This window comes from Pogoniulus pusillus, chromosome 21, assembly GCF_015220805.1.
Source record: "Pogoniulus pusillus isolate bPogPus1 chromosome 21, bPogPus1.pri, whole genome shotgun sequence".
Classification (NCBI taxonomy): Eukaryota; Metazoa; Chordata; class Aves; order Piciformes; family Lybiidae; genus Pogoniulus; species Pogoniulus pusillus.
In genome coordinates this window covers 12850367-12868795 of record NC_087284.1, presented here as the reverse complement: position 1 = coordinate 12868795, position 18429 = coordinate 12850367, and the positions used below count along the sequence as shown (strand labels likewise).

Here is an 18429-nt window from a genome sequence, read left to right as displayed (position 1 = left end):
CATCTGAAGTGCTCAGATTTACTTCAATTGATTCTTTTCTTTCTTTGCTTTCCTAAAGAATCTTCTGTGTTCTAGGGCTCTGATGCCATTGTGGGTGGGTACACACTTAGCATCAAGGGCAATACAGTTGTGTCCTAATGAGTCCTGCCAAATCTAAACTAGATGTGTAACCAGCTGTACACAGCAGGTTTCTCTATTGGGATGCCTTATTGACCACCTTAATCCTAGATGTAGCCCCTACACTGCCAAGGGTCATCCCTAATACAGAGTACACTGGTTAGACTCCAAGATAAGGAACTGAAGGTTTGGAGGAATTATTTGAGGTATTCCTGACTTTGAAAATGATAGTATGATTGTCACCCAGACAGAAGATTCTCCGCATAAGACTCTGAAGGGCATCCATTTTCAAAGATGCCGTGCTTGCTATTGCTTGTCTGTGGACAAAAAGCTCCGAGCAATCTGCAAACACCAGGAGAGTAGAATCATCTTATAAGGGCTTGGCATTATCTGTAGAAGATAGTCATCTCTTAAAAATAGCCAAAGAGTTTTAGAACTGTCTATACTTGCCAACAAATTTCACTGACTGTCCAGTAGGTCGTGTGCCTTTACCTACTGCATCTAAGTACAGCACGTTCCTGGAATCATGGAGAGACCTCAGTTATACATCTCATCCTCAGGATCTTCTATGCAGATTAATCTGTCTTGGAACAAACACATTCTAAATAGATGGAATGCCCTTGAGGGCAGAAAGTAAAGAAGGAAAATCTTCATAAAACTCAAGAAGAGTGGAAGCTATTGCATGCATAATTACCTCTTGTGATAGTTCTCTAAGTCAACCATACAATCTGGGGACAGAAGGAACTGAAAACTAACATATAGTTGGACATTGCTTAAAATTTATCATTGGAGATACAGATCCTGTGCAGTAAATCTGAACCTACTGAATCTAAACTTGCCTTTTCTCCTTATAAGTAATCCATATCTCTTTAGGGATCCAGAAACCACAGGTTGAAGTAACCGAGATACTCTAATTACCAGATCCAACACTTGCTGATTTCAATCAAGGTGGCATCTGCTGAATACTGCCCTGTAGATTGCTTTAAGGAAGAATTTTGCATGATCAAATAAGGAATGAATCTCAAGAAATGCATGAACTTGTCTTTTTATTGCATCTAATACAGATGCATCTATTACTTTGAGCAAGTGCTGACTCTTGTCAAAGTCTGCAAAATAGAAGGGAAGAGATTAACCGTGCAGCCTCTCAGCTCTGATACCAGAATACACTATACTTATCCTTATCTCTGGGTAAATACAGCTTTGTAGGCTGCTTTCTTTTTCACTGCAAGAGCCCAGAGCATGTTGGAACATCAGAGATAACCTCCTTTGCCAAGAAACTGAAATGAATGTAAATGCTTAATTGTTCTCTGACTATTCATTGTCTAAATTTTCAGTGCTCACCCGCCTTTGCTCCCCTAGTTCTTGTGCCTTCTTTCCTTGTCCAATCAGCTCTACCCTGTGAGTTACTGACAAGTCTTGTGTCTGCAGCTCCAGGTCTTGTTACCACCTGCCTTTTCCCCCCCTCCTTTTTTTTTTCTTTCACAGGCTAATTTTTTAGGTTCTACTTTGTATTTCTCTTCTTTGTATGTGAGCGATGTACACCCAACCACAGGTCATATCTTGCTTCTGTTTCTTCCACTACTGAGTGCCTCGAAAGGGCATTTCAGAAGCAGAGAAACTGTACTGAATTATTTCCAACAGTTCTTTCAAATCTTTCTCAAGCAGAAATCCCACTTCTTTCATCAAATCCTGAGACTTTCATTTCCTTCCATAAGCCTTCTTGTTGCCATTCTGTATTTAAATAACACAAGCATGAATGACTTCAAGAAGGAGGAAAGGCTCTGGCACGAGTTTTTTCACCAACTTACCTTCTTTTCTCCAGACAGCTTTTGTTCCTTTTTGTAGTCATCAGCACCCGTGCCCTGTTCACTTGCTCTCCTTCACTTTTGCTGGCTGCTGTGTTGTCTCCCAGCCTGTGAGTAGCTCTGTTTTCATACTCAAATTTTTCCTCAAAGTGCGTTTCATCAGACCTGTTGTCCCTAGCCTGCCCTCAGCATTTTGTTATTTTTACAGGCCCTTTAATGATAAGAGAAAAAGTAGAAAGTGAAAAGAAAACTAACAGGAATGTTGTAAGTTGTCGCTTTCTCAGCACCTTCAAAAGAGTCTTTTGACATTCGTTGTTCTTCAGGATAAAGTAGGACAGTGTTTGCCTTGTAGAGCATCACAAATGCTACTGGTGCATAACAAATATTAGTAATAACTGTAACTGGTCTTTCTAAGTAGTGTCTAGGAATTGCTTATGTTTAGGGGTTGTATAATCATGCTGCTGTCTCAGGGGCCCACTGTCAGAGTTATCATCCAGCAGAGAATGGCTATGTATTAATATATTAATAATGAACTATGAGATTCTTGAGATTTTCATCTCTTTCACTAACCAGAAAAAGCCAAAGGAAACAGATGTAAGAGATCCTTGTCTGAAGTGAAGACAAGATGCCATTTTCATGCAGTTCCAAAATACTCTGCAGATTCTTTGACTGTATGCCACGGCAGCTTCTTATAGAATGCAAGCAATGTGGAGAAACAAAGGCATCGTTTATGTGGGACATGAATACTTTTTCCTGAGGTACTCATACTGCCAGTGGGAATTGCATTTTCTTCACTTGCTGGCTGAAGAAGTGGGATTCTGCTACTGACTTCAACAGAAGGGGGCTTTAGTCTACACTTCCCATTTCAGAAGCTTACAGAGAGTGATTGAAGAATTAAGTCACTTTCATAAACGTGTTTTCATTTGTTAAGAGAGGGCAGATCATTCAGTGCTTTTCCTTTTTCAGCTTTCAACATAAACCAAAGTTTAAATGAAGGCAAAGTCCTTCTCTTGCATCCTGTTTTCCATAGCATGAAATTGCATGCCCACACTAGAATTCAGTGTGGATTTTTAATGGCTTACAAACAGCTTCCCTCAACAGATTGTAGCAGACAACAGCAGCAGCTCCCTGGTGCAGTTCAGAATAGTGTACAGCCTGTTACAATAGAATATGGACACAAAAGGAACACGTGGACTTTCATCAAGAAGAGAACAATTACAAAGAGACTCTGAAAGTCCATTTGTGCTACAATATTTTTTTATTCCTCAGTAAGAATACCAATAAGAAGTTCTGTCTTGGGTTGCTTTATGGTTTGGGTTTTTTCTGTCATTGTTTTGGGTTGTTTGTTTTTTTTTCTTTTGAGGGAGGGTTGTTTTCTTCCCCTGAGGACTGCTACCAGCCATTGGCATATTTTAGCTTACCAAAAAAGCCTATTTCTTCATGGTCAGTCTGAATTCTCTTTTCCTATAGATTTAAAATAGAGCAGTGACAGAACTATTAGAAGAGTTGGTTGATTGTGGCAGGCTTTTTGTTGTTTGGTTTGGCATTTTTGTGTTTCGTGGTGGTGGGTTGGTTTGGTTGTTTATTTTTCATGTGAAACAGCACTCTTTTTTTTAAACAAAGCTGACTTCTGAACATATGAGGGATATTGAAACAGAGAATACCAAGTCTGAAGGTGTTTTCATTACACTGCTGTTGTGATCACTTGTACCAATAGAAAAAAAACCTCAGTTTCAGCAGCACTTTCTTTGCAGTGCAGGTCTAAATACCTGTACAAGGTATGGGGAAGCTCTTAGGTTTCAGCGTATTGATGCTGTCTGCATTTCAGAGTTCCCAGAAGAGGTTTTATATCTGAAGGCTATTTCTGCTAGCTTTTTGATCATATATTCAGTATCTCATTCCAAATTTGTATGTAACTTCTAATGGTAAAAACTACTCTGCTATCAAAAGGGGGAAATATGGTTTTTGCAATGATTTTTTATGTTGTAAACCAAATGGTACACCATTACTTAGGTCTGCAAGTGAGTTTTCTTATCTGTCATACATGAAACCCCTTGAGATGCTGAGCACGTGCCTTTGCCAGTAGGTATTAACATGCTTTGCTTCCCACTCTTGGGCAACTATTTCCATTAGTTCCTAACTAATACTTTCGGCAAGAGAGACAAAGTAAGAGAGGCACTGAGGGAGAAGAGCAAATTCCTCTTGAATAACACAGCTTGTTTACAAACCTTCCACAGCCTGAACTAAGTCAGCAGGAGGTCTCTAAATTAGCTATTGGAAAAGCATTTCAGGATGGTTTGTGTGGTGGAATGGAATTGATAATAAAAGTTGCTTGTCTGTACCCTGTGAGCTGATTAGCTCAGGAAGAGTACACACAGTGTTACAATTAGCATTCAAAGCCTATTCATCTGTACACTGGCACAGAAAACAGTCTCTGTGGGAGGCTTAACTGGGAGAATTATTCCTTCTTCTATGCTGTTTATAGCTAGTTGGGCTTTAAAGGATCCAAAGCCTTTAAAAGAGTCTTGGTCTTCAGGAAATCATTGAAGATGCTAGAACCTAAAGTGCTTGGCAATTGGCAGAACTGAGGGCAACTGCTGTATTGCCCTCTATCAAGCCTGGCATTTTGCACTACAAAAAACATTGTTTATCAGTGACACATCTAAAATAAACTCATTAGTCAGGATTCAGTAGCCAAGGCAATAAAATGTGTTAAATGTAACAATCCTTTCCACAGTGCTGCTATTACCAATATAGATCTAAAAACCCCAAGAACAAATTAGTGGTCCTATAGTGATGTCAATGTTCTGATTTTTGCTTATATAGTAACAGGTAATTTTAGCCCTACCTCTAAACAAGAAATTAATATTTAGAAGAATGATGCTAAAATACTGTGGAGAACCACAACTATGTGATTTTCTAACAGCTGTTGCATTAACTCCTGCATGTGTTTTTTTCCATGCAAAGTCAAAGCATGAACTTCCTTCTGACCAAACTCTAACAGTACTAGGGAAGGTTTACAGAAACCCAAAACAAACTTACATTCTCCCCCCAAAAAACCACTACATTGGCACCCCCAGAGTCCCCTATACCTGACTAGTGTGCACAAAATAAGATCCTTTCAGACATAACTTGCAGGCAGGCTTGGGAGTCTGACAGCACCCTGTGTAATGGTGCATTTTGACTAGTGCATCCTTGGAGCCAAGGTTTTCAAGGACAGTATCTCCATGTGAGAATAGCTGTGGGCCACGTGGGTACTTGACAGGCCTTCCCACATCAAAAGGAAAGACAAAAGCCTTAACACTCTGGGATTAAGCTGACCTAAAAACTCTCAGAAACTCTCCATGTTAATACAGGTTTTATTTGTCTTTTGATTTCAAAAAGGTCTTGCTTCATGTGGTTCTTTGCTCTCCAGCTACTATGTTACAGTTACGTTGCAGGAACTTGAATGTCCTAAATATGTGTCCCAAGGATTAAAAATCTATTCGGGCCATGCCAGATACCAGAAATATGTGGGAGCTGGAAAGGTTGCATGGTCAGCCAACTTGACTTTGTGCTCATTGCAGTATTGCACCTGTGATGGTTTGGGTGTTACCCACCCCCTCACACTTTGGAAATCACCCAGACTAGACTCGGACTAGACACAGCCTGTAATTTAATTCTTCTCACCAAAACACTCTAGCTAGCTTCAAACTAGCACAGCACCTTATCTGTATTTTTTCCCAGGAATGTATGTCTTTTGAGAATTATGAGGATTACATCAAATGTGATAGTCTTCTTTAGACTCCAGCTGATTATTTTAGCATTCAGAAATATACTCTGAGCTAAAGTCCCAACTCTCTGTTAGCTTGCCTCTGTGCCTCAGCTTTTGCTGAGATTGAGTAATTACCTTCATTTGTATTTGAATTTTAAAGGTGTTTATAGATTGAAGCTATAGCTACTTGAGTTTTCTTTTCTCTAGGTTATATTTATAGACCTTTGATAACCCTCCCTCATGTTTTGTGCTTATCTTCCAATGGCTACACACTTTTTGTTAGCCATTGCATTGCTGCCTCTTACCTCCTGTATTATTCCTGAAGTGGTGATACTAGGACTTGTTTTACTGTGAACTTGTTAAGATGTATGATGCAGCCCCAGGAGATATGATATACTATCTATCAACACACTAGTCTTGAAAAATGCTTTTAAACATTGCCTATTTTCTTACCTTTTAGAAGCTTGCTGCTCTTTCTCCTGCAGCTTAGGGCAAGGACTATTTCTAGCTGTCTGTGCAGTGCTTGACACAGTGAATTTCCAGTTGCCTCTGGATTCCTTCTGTAGTTCTGTAATGTGAGATAATTAGAAACAAAGGCAGAAGTGAAGGAAAAGTGAAGAATCAAGTGTAAAGCCAGAATCTCGCCAGCTCTGCTTTTGTAAGGAATTTAATTTTCACACTGATCATTCTCAAACTACTGTAAGAGAGTTAGAATCAAAGGTGATAATGATATGGACTGGTGCAGATTTCCCTGAACCATATGCAGTATCAGCAATGGAGGCTCATAATTCAGTAACTGTGAAAGTGCCTTGAATGATTTAGTTTGCTTGTCCAGTGAGAACTCAGAATTTTTAAACTTTTGTCAGCACGCAAAATCTCTTTTCACAACAAATTTTTCCTTGTGTGCAGTTGCCATAGTTTTAAACACACATGGTCGATCATCTTTCTGTCCTCTGGCTCATTTTGAATTCTTCTCTTTATAACCTTTTGTCATGTTTGCCCCAAATCAGTCCCAAGTCTGCCTCCAAGTTTTGGACAGACCCTTGATCATATCTTAATGCTTATTCTGACCTTAAAATATCTTGCCTTAAGAATTTGTGGGTTGATGTAAGCGGGGTTCAGGAAAGAAGAATATAAGTTCCCTCTTAGTTAACTGATTTCTCCTTTTAACCTTTCAGAACAACTTAAAATGTACCTTGTTCTGAAAGGACTGGGATTTTCATTTATGCCTCTCTAGGCTTTCCTCTGGTGAGAAGGCGTTTTCATAAGTCACATCAAAAGAAAGATGCATCTCTAATTTCAAATACTGGTAAAGATCCAGCTCTTGTTCTTGTCATCACTCATGGAAAGCAATCACAGTTCACAATTCATTCTTCCTCCTGCATGCTGAGATCCTTCATTTGTGAGCAGGACACTGTGGATGCAGCACAGGCTGATCTCTTGGGAGATCTTGGGAGATCAGCCTACTTCTATAGCTGAAAAATAGAAAGTCTGGACCTTGAAGCTGCCAAGTAACAAGGAAGTATTTCATGTCTGCTGTCCAGGTTTTCAGCTGAGATCAGCTAATGGATATTAAATAGCATGCTGATGGCATGCCCTCAGTATGGGGAGGGGGCTGGCTGAGAGAAAGGATTATGGAAGTTCAGACTGTGACTTGTGAAGATTCCTGTTCTGGCTTTTTGCTGGCTCTTCTCCCATTTCTGGGCTTGGATGTTTCCCTTTTCTGCTTGTGGCTTGCTGGTGTGAGTTTTGTCTCTTCTCATGCCTGATACACAACCCATTAAACTCTCCTTATTGTAACACACAGGGTTTTCTGTTACTCTTTCACTCCCAAATCCTCCTTCCTGTCCCCTCTGAGGCATGGAGGCAGGGGAACAAGCTTTCTGCAGCCTCCTGTGGCAGCTGCTGTGTAGGTTTACATGCCTCTGGCGGTCCAGCAGTCAAGATTCCTGGTGCTCACTACTGTGGCCCAGGTTTAATTCCCAGTCTGGGAGGTTTGAGAACAGTGTTGGAAGTCAGCTGGGTCAAACCCAAACGCCTCAGAAGTGCCCCCTTGTGGCTGCTCTGTAGTTCTGCATGAAACAAGACACTTTCACAGGTCCTTCTGCTCTTGCTCCAGGTAACACAGCCTTCTGCTTTCCAAATAATATATGGGCATATTTGGTATGGGTGAAGGACTGACCACTATACCAGTTCCAAAAGTTCAGCTGAAATACCAATATAAGCACATTTCATTAACTGCTCTGTGAGGTACTCTGTGGCCATAAAGATCATTGCTCCACTTGTCTTGCTTTAAATTATTTGGACTAATGATGCTTCCAGCCACTTCCATCAGGAGATTATTTTTCAGTTTAATGGAGTTCCAGAACCTCTGTCCTGATAACATCTGACTTATATTGTTTTCTTTATTCAGTTTCATCCTGTTAAATTTAACATTTTAAAGAAAAAAAATCTTCAAGACATTTGCAGTTTTATATGTTCTGAGTATTTTCAGGGTGTCTCATAACCCCCAAGTAACTATTACTGGAAAATATTTTGTTCTTCCTTCTTGAAAGCTACATGCTACACTTAATTGCAAGCTTGAGATTATTGTGAATAAAAAGTCATTTAATATAGAGCTGACTGGAAAATACAGCCATGGGACAGGAAGCCAACAGGAATTCCGGACCAAATCCAGCAAAGATTTTAGGCCATTACTTTTCAATTAGCTACATTAAGAGGTGAGATCTCAAATGCTTTGTTGGATACAAGCCTTTGTATTTCCATACATTGAAAGTCTATAGTCATTTTCTGGAAGTACATTGGAGCAGAAAGCCTTGGCTGTGGGATACACAAGGGTGGCCATTTGCTGCCTTCATCTGATGCTGACAGAAGATAACAACTCTCTGCAAGACATCACAAAGTGTGGGCTGTTGCTGTACGTATTTCCTTGTCTGTAGGTCAATGACCTTACGGAAAATCTTTTAAACCTCTGGCAACTGACAGAGGAGGTAGGAGGCAGAAAGGTGTCATAATCTGCCCAGGCCCACAACAGCCCAAGAAAGAGCAGGCACCGAAGATGACTTTCAACCATATGAAACACTGATTAGCCCAATGTTTTATTCTTTACATGCCTGTAGTAGTGTTGTGTCAGTAGACACCTCTGGTAAAAGACATCTAGGGATTTGGGAACATCTGGTGGGATAGATCTCAGTTTTGAAGCTGCTAAAGGCATTCACCAGTTTGAATAGAAATTGAATGGTGCCCTAGTTCTCCAGGGATTCCTATTCCTAACCAGGGGTATCCAGGGAGAAGCAGGTTTCCTCCTGCCAGTGCTAGGCTGTGCCAGTCGTTGCTAACATGTGGCTGCAATTTTTCTCAAAGTGAAGCAGTGTTGGTGTGTACCCTTGGCAGCATACGAGTAGCAGAGGACCAAGCCTGATAAATCAAATGGGTTGGTGGTCACAGCAGCCAGAGATACCAAGGGAAGAACAAAGTGACCCAAGCAAAGAAGTACCCACCAGAGGTCTCCAAGTTCCCAATTGTGCGCTATGAAACCTTGTTTCTAGAGCCATTAGTGAGGTGAAGAGCCTGGGCATAGCCCCAGGGGCATTCTCCATTGCACTGAGGACAACACAGGCAGAAGCATCCTTTTTCCCCTCGAGGATCAGCATCCCTGTGAAAAACAGCAGTCTCTTTCCCTGTCCCTCTTTGCAAGGCCTTCAGAGATCTGACCAGTCCAGGATCTAAACACATTTTAGAGCTCTTTGCATCTTTTTGGGAACCATTTCACATTTCAATGGCAATAATGCTGTAACTCCTGGAGATCAACCACACAGATTTTTCCCTTCAACTATCCTATTTAATTCTTGGCAGACCAAACTTAACTTTAAAATATTTATGCTATTTCAAAGATTACTGGGTTTTTTTGAATGTTTGGGGTGGGGAGTGTTCCTGATTTTTTTTTTTTTTTTGGCTGCATCTCGCACTTGTCAGGAATATTTCTGGATCTGTCAAACTTTGTACAATTTTAACTGTGAGGGACCCAAAGGCACCAACAACCCCAACATCCTTGCCCAGCTCAGGACCCCATCTCAGCTGCTCAGTGCCATCAGTCCCTGCCCCGGCAATGCTGCAGTAGTGTCAGTATCCAGCTCCCCACATGCCTTCCCTGCCGGACTCTGGATCATGTCCCAGACTAGACTTGGCTATCTCTTCCTCCTGATGCCTCCTGACTGCCCTGCTCCCTTCTTGGGATGGTGGGATGGGTTCTGCGGAGTCCCATAAAGAACTGCAACTCCTCCTGGAGCTGCTGGCTCTTGCTGTGCTTTGATTATTATTTTGTTTTCATTTCATTAATCTGTCAAGGATGTGTAATAAGATGCAAAATTAAGATGAAGAGCTGTCAAGAGCCAGTGAAATGTGTGCTGAGGGCTGCCCTGCCTCTCCTGAGTGTCTCCATTGTAGTGATTCATGCCTTTTACTTCTGTCTACCTTTTTCTAAACCCCAGGTTGGCAGGTACTGGAAGAAGTATGCCCCTGCTGCTCACACTTCCTTTTCATGTCCTCAAGCACAGTAATTTAGACACCTGATTTCCAGTGTCACTGAAGCAATGCTTCTAATCCCAGATGCTTTGGTTTCTTTCTTGGTACTATTACACATTCCTGGAAATCCGAACTTGAAAAAAACCTCAGTGGTTAAAGAAAAGGGTGCCTGGTTTTGCTGCAGTGTGTCTCTTTCAAATGGGAATAGATGCTGATGTACACAACAAATACTGAACAATGTCTATTTTAGGAGTCTTCAATCTTTGCCAGCCCAGGAACTGATACACAGGAAATAATGTGTTACTGCATTGGATGTAATGTTTTGCTGTTCTTTGCTGCTGTCACTTTAACATTTTAATCTCCTACTGCTATTACCAAAATGACATCAAGAGTTCTTCACCCAAGCCAGCATTTCTCACGTGAGCTGTACTGAAAGGATTACCATGCCAAGTGCTGGCAGTGTCCCAGAGTTTTTTGCTGTGTAAGGACATCAACTCTCTCCTCCTTCCAAGGGCCTAAAAATAAATGCATTTCCTCATTATCAGCCTAGTTCTATAGGAGATGGCAGCACAGACCAATGTGATCTTTCCCTGTTAGACCATTTAAGTCCTTGTAACATTTTGGTGATCTTTTAATTGTGTGTTGCAGAGTACATTTCACTTTGTTCTGTTTCTTGTACTTAAAACCTGTTTCTGTAAACTCTTGAGTATGTGAAGTATAGAATCATAGAGTAGTTTTGGATGGAAGGGACCTCCAAAGGCCATCTAGTCCAATCCCCTTGCGCTGAGCAGGGACATCTTCAAATGATCAGGTTACCCAGAGCCCTGTCAAGACTCACCTTGATTATCTCCAGGGATAGGGCCTCACCTACCTCCCCAGACAAACTGTTCCAGTGTTCTATCATCCTCGTGGTAAAGAGCTTGTTCCTAACATCTGACATAAATCTACTCTTCTCTCATTTAAAACCATTGCTCCTCTGTGAAACACCAAGTGTTTTCATTGGCTCAAAGAGCTCCACTAAGGGGCAGGAGTGCACGTGGTCCGGGGGTAATGTCCTTGGTCTGAGTGGAGAGGTGAACATTCTAGGGATAGGCCATAAAATGGCAACAATGGATAAGTTAATACAATTTCACTGGAGTATCAAGAACTTTATGTCTAGAAGCACAGCTTGTACCTTCCCCTTGCTGCTTCTGCTGTGCCTGCTGCTATCTCTTCCCTTACCGCTGTTTTGGCTGCTGCTGCTTTTGCTACTTCATGCCACTTGACCCCTTCTCCATCTTCATTAAGGTTATTATATTTCTGCAGTTGTTTATTCTCCTTATACTGTTATATTTAAACTATAAGAAATAATAATTTAAAAAAATCCATATTGTAGTGAGTTTATTCTACCAGGGGAGGGATCCACCCTAACCTGGAACATCTGTGTTGAAAGCTCTAGAGCCAGACACAGTACTCCAGATGAGATCTTATCAGAGCAGAGTAGAGGGACAGAATCACTTTTCTTGATCTGTAGGCCATGCCTCTTTTGATGCAGCCCAGGATGCCATTTGCCTTTAGGATGCCATTGGGTTGCAAGCTCACACTGTTGGCTCATGTCCAGCTTCTCTTCCACCAACACCCTCAAGTCATTTTCTGCAGTGCTACTCTCAGTTTCATCATCCCACAGCCTGTATTAATATCTAGGATTGCCGCAATCCAGGTGCAGGACCCTGCACTTTGCCTTATTGAACTTCATGAAATTCTCTACAGCCCACCTCTCCAGCCTGTCCAGGTCTCTCTGGATGGCATCCTGTCCTTCAGACTTATCATCTTTCCTCTTTTCAGTTTCCTCAGCCTTATTCTTTTTACAGTGGGGGAAAAAATGAAGGAAAAAATTCCAGTTTATTGTGGCAGCATCAACCAAGAGCTTGCTGCAGATTGGAGGAGTGCAACAGGTTGTCATCTGTTCCTAAGCTGGGAAATGTAAAACAGTATCTCATTCTCATTCTGACAGTTACATCAAGTGAACCTGTGAAAGTAATCCTAGGTAACTCTTAAACAACAATGTACAAACAAGTATGCATGTGATGTGCTTCTTACTATTTGGTTAGAACTTTAGCTCACACGTTAGTGGGGACAGTAAAAACATACACTATTTGATTCATAGAATAATTTCTGTTGGAAAAGACCTTTAAGATCAAGTCCATCCATTATCTAACTCTGCCAAGACTGGGACTAAACCGTATCCCTCAGCATCATATTTCTGCCTCTTTGAAACACCTTCAGGGACGGGAATTCAACCACTTCCCTGGAGAGCTTGTTTCAGCCAGGGTTTGAGAACCCTTTCAGTCAAGAAGTTTCTTCTAATACCTAACCTGAACCTCCCCTGGTGCAACTTGAGGCCATTTCCTCTCCTCCTATCACTTGTTGCTAGGGAAATATCCCATCCTTTGGAGTAGCTGTGTGAGGCCGCTTTGGTTTCAGGCTGAATCTGAGTACTATTTCAAAACAGTAGTGAACAAGCAGATGCTTGTGTCACTGAATAAGCTTCAAGAGTATTTTGTTGTCAGAATTTAAATGTGAATACTTGAAGTATACAAAGAGACAACTATTTTACTGCTTTAGCAGAAGTAGAAATAGTGGAATAAATATGCAGTCTGTACAATGCTCCTGTATTAATGAGATTTAACATAAGTACAATAGGTTTCTGGTAGTCAAATAATAACAAAGAATGGAAATTCTGTGTGATGGCACAAGTTACTCAAAGCTATCTCTTTGCTGGGCCCTTGCATGTTTTTAGCAAGTAGTTTTTATGGAAAACGAGCTTTTTCTACTTACATAAGTATCTTCCCAGCAGATACTTTCTTGCTTCAATGACAATAACAACATCTTTCCATTTTGGTCTCCAGAACTCTTAAGGATATTATTTCCCACAAGACCGGTGAGTTAAACTGCCTGTCACACCACATCTGAAAACTATTCCATTCCTAAAGAAATCCTGTGAAGCCCTTTTCCTAAAAGCTGCAATCCTTTAAAGACTACTTGAAGATGCATCTTTTGGATCACTACTTATGGAAAAACTGCTGTGCTATTTTAAGAATCTTTCATTTATTTTTAATTAATTTTTGTCCTGCATCTTTGGGTAAACATTGGTGACATTTCTCCAGGAGTGACCAGTACTGTACTGAAGCCCATATGCAACTAGCTTTTTTTATTAAAACTTAAAATGTGAGCATCAGGAGCTCAGAAACTGAAAAACTATATTTCTCTCAGCTTTTCTAATTAATTACATAATGGACAGATTGAATGAGTAAACTGTCTGTTATATGTTTTTGTGAGATTTCTTTTAGGAACTGTAGGAGAAAAGTTATATAGCACACACACACTCGCCCCCCCAAAAATTGAAGCAAACCACTTAAAGCACTGACATTCTGATTTATAATTTCTCAGCAGAAGCAATAGTGACTTGTACTTTAATGTCTTTCACTGGAGATAAATCTGAGGTTGCTTGGCTCAGGCACAACTCTTCCCAGGGAAAAAAAGGCCAAAAGCCAATTTACAGAAAGACGAGTTGAATACTAAAACTCAAGATGACAAGCTGACAGCCACTTGGCATCTGCTCTCAGATGGCAGCCAGCTGGCTTCTCACAACAGTATATGCACCAGAAACACTGTCAGGAAGAGCTTGCTGTGAAAGTCAATGCAGTACAAGCATAGATGCAACAGCTCCTATGAAGTTCCTCTTGCATAAAGTCCACTAGCTTGGTGCATCACATCAGCATTGTCCTAGCCCTTGTGTCTTTCCTCACAATGCACATGTCTCTCAATACCTATAAGGAGTTATCAGATTAGTCAGGAGTACATATCAGTACTAACCACCTGTTTTTCTCAGCCTCATCCTGCTAATAGACCACAGGATCTAACTTTATGCAAAGCAGAGTAAACTATTTGACTTCAAGGGCAATGTGACTATTGGACAAAGGCATTGGACTGTGGACCCTTTGGAAGTGGATTTGCTTTTGTCTGCACAGTGCCTCACACAAGATGACCTCATCTATCATTGTGGTTTGTAATGCCAGTACAATTAAAATTATAGACCTTCTATTGGAAGAAGATGAAAGTTTTCATCTCTGTTCTGCCCTAGAGACACAATGATAAAACAGCTGTCATACAACGCTGTCATACTCTGTCATATGGACCTCTCACAGTCCTATTTACAGGTCCTAGTGACTACATAGATGAAAATGTGCTAGTGACAGTGGTACTTTACCTGTAAGCCATTGTCCCTGCTAGGTGTAAAAACAAGAGCAGTGAGAAATCTCTGCATCTAGAGAGAAAGACTTCATTGATCACAGGATGTTAAGGATTGGAAGACACCTCTGTAGATCGTTGAGTCCAACCCCCCTCTCAGTGCAGGACCATAGAATCTAGCTCAAGTCGCATCCAGGTAGATCTTGAAAGTCTCCAGAGAAAGAGACTCCACAACCTCTCTGGGGAGCCTGTTCCAGTGCTTCGTGACTCTTCCAGTAAAGAAGTTCTTCCTCATGTTGAGGCGGAACTTCTTGTGCTGTAGTTTATACTCATTGCCCCTTGTCCTATCACAGGGTGCAACTGAGAAGAGTTTGTCCCCTCCCTCTTGACATCCAGTCCTCGGCTATTTATACACATTTATTAGATCCCCTCTAAATCTTCTCTTAACCAGACCAAAAAGCCTTAAGTCCCTCAGCCTCTTCTCACAGGGCAGTGCTCCAGCTCCTTTATCATCTTCGTAGCCCTTTGCTGGACTCTTTCAAGTAGATCCCTGTCCCTCTTGAACTGGGGAGCCCAAAATTGAACGCAGTGTTGAAGGTGAGGTCTCACCAGGGCAGAGTAGAGGGGAAGGATTAAAAGGGATCTGAAAAATCTAAGCAGGATCTTCTCTTAACAGCTGTTAAATGTGTGTCAACTCCAGGTCTTTTTCTACATCCTGTCTGCACCAGCTTTTTCAAGTGCACTTGGTTTTGGCTCTGAGAATCTGTGCTCCATCTCTGTCTTACTGGTATCACAGCCACACAATCCATCATCTGAAGTATTTCTATGATCATAAATTCAGTGCAGAATGTTGAGAGCTTGCCACTTCTAGCAATTAACTTGAGATAAATAAAAGTGTAAGAGGAGGCATTAAGTTACCCACCTGCAGAAGCCTGGTTCAGTTCTGAGTGCTCTCAACAGATAACTGCATCTGAGGAAGTGCTAATTGCATGTGTTCCTTACAGTCTTTTTGTTGATGCACAGGTGATTGAGGAAATGAGAAAGAAAGGAAAATGCCTCTGTGTTTGAAGTCACTGGAGAATGCAAAGGGCTCTAGAAGGAGACCATTTATTCTCAGAATCTGTAGAAAACGAGCACACTAAGAACAGGGGAACAGTCAGAGGACTGATGCCATGAATAGAAATCTCCATCTGTGCTCTGGCCATGGTCCAGGCTGTGTGACATAGCTCAGAGGATATAGTGCCCATTTGGATTATTTATATAACGCCATGGGTGCTATGGATATTGTAGGAAGATGAGCTGTGTGACCTGAGAATCTTGTGATGAGAATTAGACAGATACAATCCATCTATTAATTATAAGGTGCACACCTCTGAAAGGGCAGCACCAAATCAGATTACAAATAAAATTCAGATAAAGAAGCAAATGCTGACCAGGACCATAAAAATGGCATGAGAAAAGGCAGGGGATTGCTAGGTGGAGACAAAGTGCTCTGAAGTAAGGGAGATAAGGGTGAGACTGAGAGTAGGACAGGAAAAACAGATTGGGTAGAGCTATGTGTCCCTGGGAAGTGAAGTCATGAAGACTGTGATCTTGGAAGAAAACAGGAAACTGGGTCATAGGTGTAGTGGACTACAGTGTAGTATACACATATAGTATGCAGCTGATTAGGCAGAAAATCTGACTTAAAATACAATATTTGGGAAGAAAAAAGAGGCAGGGTAAAGGTGTTTAGATTTGATTTAACCAGTGCAGTAAATGTCTGGCATGATTAGAGCTATGTGAGTTGGCTGGCACTGCTCACTTGGGATGAGTTGGCTCGGGACAAGTAGTGTTCATGGAATGGGAGGGAAATACAATGTACTAGCATCCCCCTGGCCATAGCTGTGGAAATAGAGGGAAACCCACTACCCAACACTGCATCCTGTATCCTCTGACCCTTAAACACCACTAAGTGCACCTCATGTCCACTGGACTATAAAGACCTCTCAAAAGTGAGTGCAACATTTGCTCAAAACAGGTATCCAAATGTAGCAGAGATAAATTAACCCACTAAACCAAATGATTCCCTGCGTGTCAGTATCACAGTTGTGCATACATCCAATTAAATGCCTCACTCTTAGAAAGGGAAAATGCATGCACAGCCGGAAATCTAGATGCTGTGATGGGCTGGAGACCATCACTATAGTCCTGCATTAGCTCTTCTTTTCCATATAGACTACCAAAAAAATACTGCTAGAAGAACCCCTACTAAAGCTTTTGTCAGAGGTTAAGTAGATACTTTGGCTACTCAAGTGCTGCCCCTTTGGCAGACATGCATCTAGGATTGCATGTGGCAGCTCTGGAACATCCTGAGGAGCAATATAAACATTTGTGACAGCTGCTGGACTGCAACACAGAATCTGCCCTGTGGAGATCAGGATTGATGACTATACCGTGGACCTGGCGTCAGACAAGGGGTACAGCATGTTCAAAAGCCTCACTTAATGCACAATTTCAGGTCAGAAAGAACCAGGAAGGAAATTGTTTGCAAGTGTTTCTTCACTGTATTGTTTACAGGATACACAGGAATTTTTTTGGCTTAGTATTTCGGTAGTTCAAAGGGCAGAGCCAGCATAGTTGAGAAGAATTGGCAGCACTGAATTTGGCCACAGCAAAGGCACATTTCTGTGCTGACTGCCACAGAGACTGTCTCCGTTTGTTCCATCAGTGACAGACTCCCACATCAAATCACTCCAGCTCAGTCCAGAAGAGCTATTTTGGCAGATTTTATCTGCTTACCTAAGTAGGGAAAATATGAGATGTGACCTTGACCAGCATAACCAAGCTGGGAACAGCTTCCAGTTCAGAAACAGTTTTCCTGGCAGAACCACAGTTACCTGCATGACTTGGTTTGTTCTATGAGGTTTCTAATGCCCTAATTTTAGACTGTGACTGTGGTGCAGTCTGCCTACCTAGATCTGACTATGCCTTTTAACTCTGTATACAGAGGCTGTTTTAGCCTTACTAGAGTTTCCTGGAAAAGGATAGCCCAAGCACTGTTTCTGTAATGCATATATTTAAATGATGGCAAGGGAAAGAGTTACAGAATGTTAAGTCTGATTGTCTGATTAAATGTTCTGTTGTAAGGAGCAGAGACAGTCTAGTAACCCATATTACTCTCCTATTATACTTTGACAGAAAGTTCAGACTAGGATTAATGATACAATAGCCAGCATCATTCAAATAATATTGGGGTTAGATTTTCAAAACCCAGGATAAACTACTCCTCCAGCAGCCTAATCCTCTTTGCTTCATTAATGGCCTACTGCATTGCAGGAAAATGCATTTCAGAGGGCAAAATTCTTCAAACAGGAGGAAATGGCTTTAGCCTCTTTTGCGTGAGAAAAAGGCAAATAAAAAGATTATGGAAGCCAAATTGTGACACATTTGTTTTGAATCATTTAAACACCTCTAGGCATGGGCTGCGTTTTTCAGCATTTTTTAAATTATATTTTTATGTGTTACAGTAGGAGTGGAAAGCACTGATATAATTGATGGGTTTATTTCTGTACAAGTATGGTTCACTAATCACTGTTAGCAGCTCTGTGTTAATGGCTTACTCTTAAAAAAAAAAAAATAAAGAAAAAGAGATCTTTAGTGTCCCAGAAAAAGCATCTTGGCTTGATCATTCCAGTTGTAAGCCAAGTTGTAAATCTGATACTAAGAATCCTTAAAAAACATAGACCATGGTATTAAGTAACAGCCAAGAATTAGAACAGTTTCATTGCTCAATTGTTTTAGCTGAATTTTAAAATCAAAATCATCTGTAGGATGGTTTCATGACATATCAGTTGCAGTAAGTGTCAGCTGAGGTGTTATGCATTATGCAAAATTAATAATCACTATTAATTTTGATATGTAAGCAAATATTGTTAATTACTATGAAAACTGTTTATTAACATTAAACCTTGCCAGAAAACTTATTTACAAGGTTCGAAATGCACGATGGACACCTAC

The 18429-nt window shown here is 41.0% G+C and overlaps 1 long non-coding RNA gene across 1 annotated transcript in view; it reads left to right on the top strand.

Moving 5' to 3' along the window:
- The window catches only part of LOC135184842 (uncharacterized), a 67314-nt gene extending 53292 nt beyond the window's left edge, over nucleotides 1-14022 (top strand). The window contains exon 3 of the long non-coding RNA XR_010306210.1: nucleotides 13089-14022. This is a non-coding gene — a long non-coding RNA (uncharacterized LOC135184842). The remainder of the gene's footprint in view (nucleotides 1-13088) is intronic.
- The last annotated feature ends 4407 nt before the right edge of the window (nucleotides 14023-18429 follow it).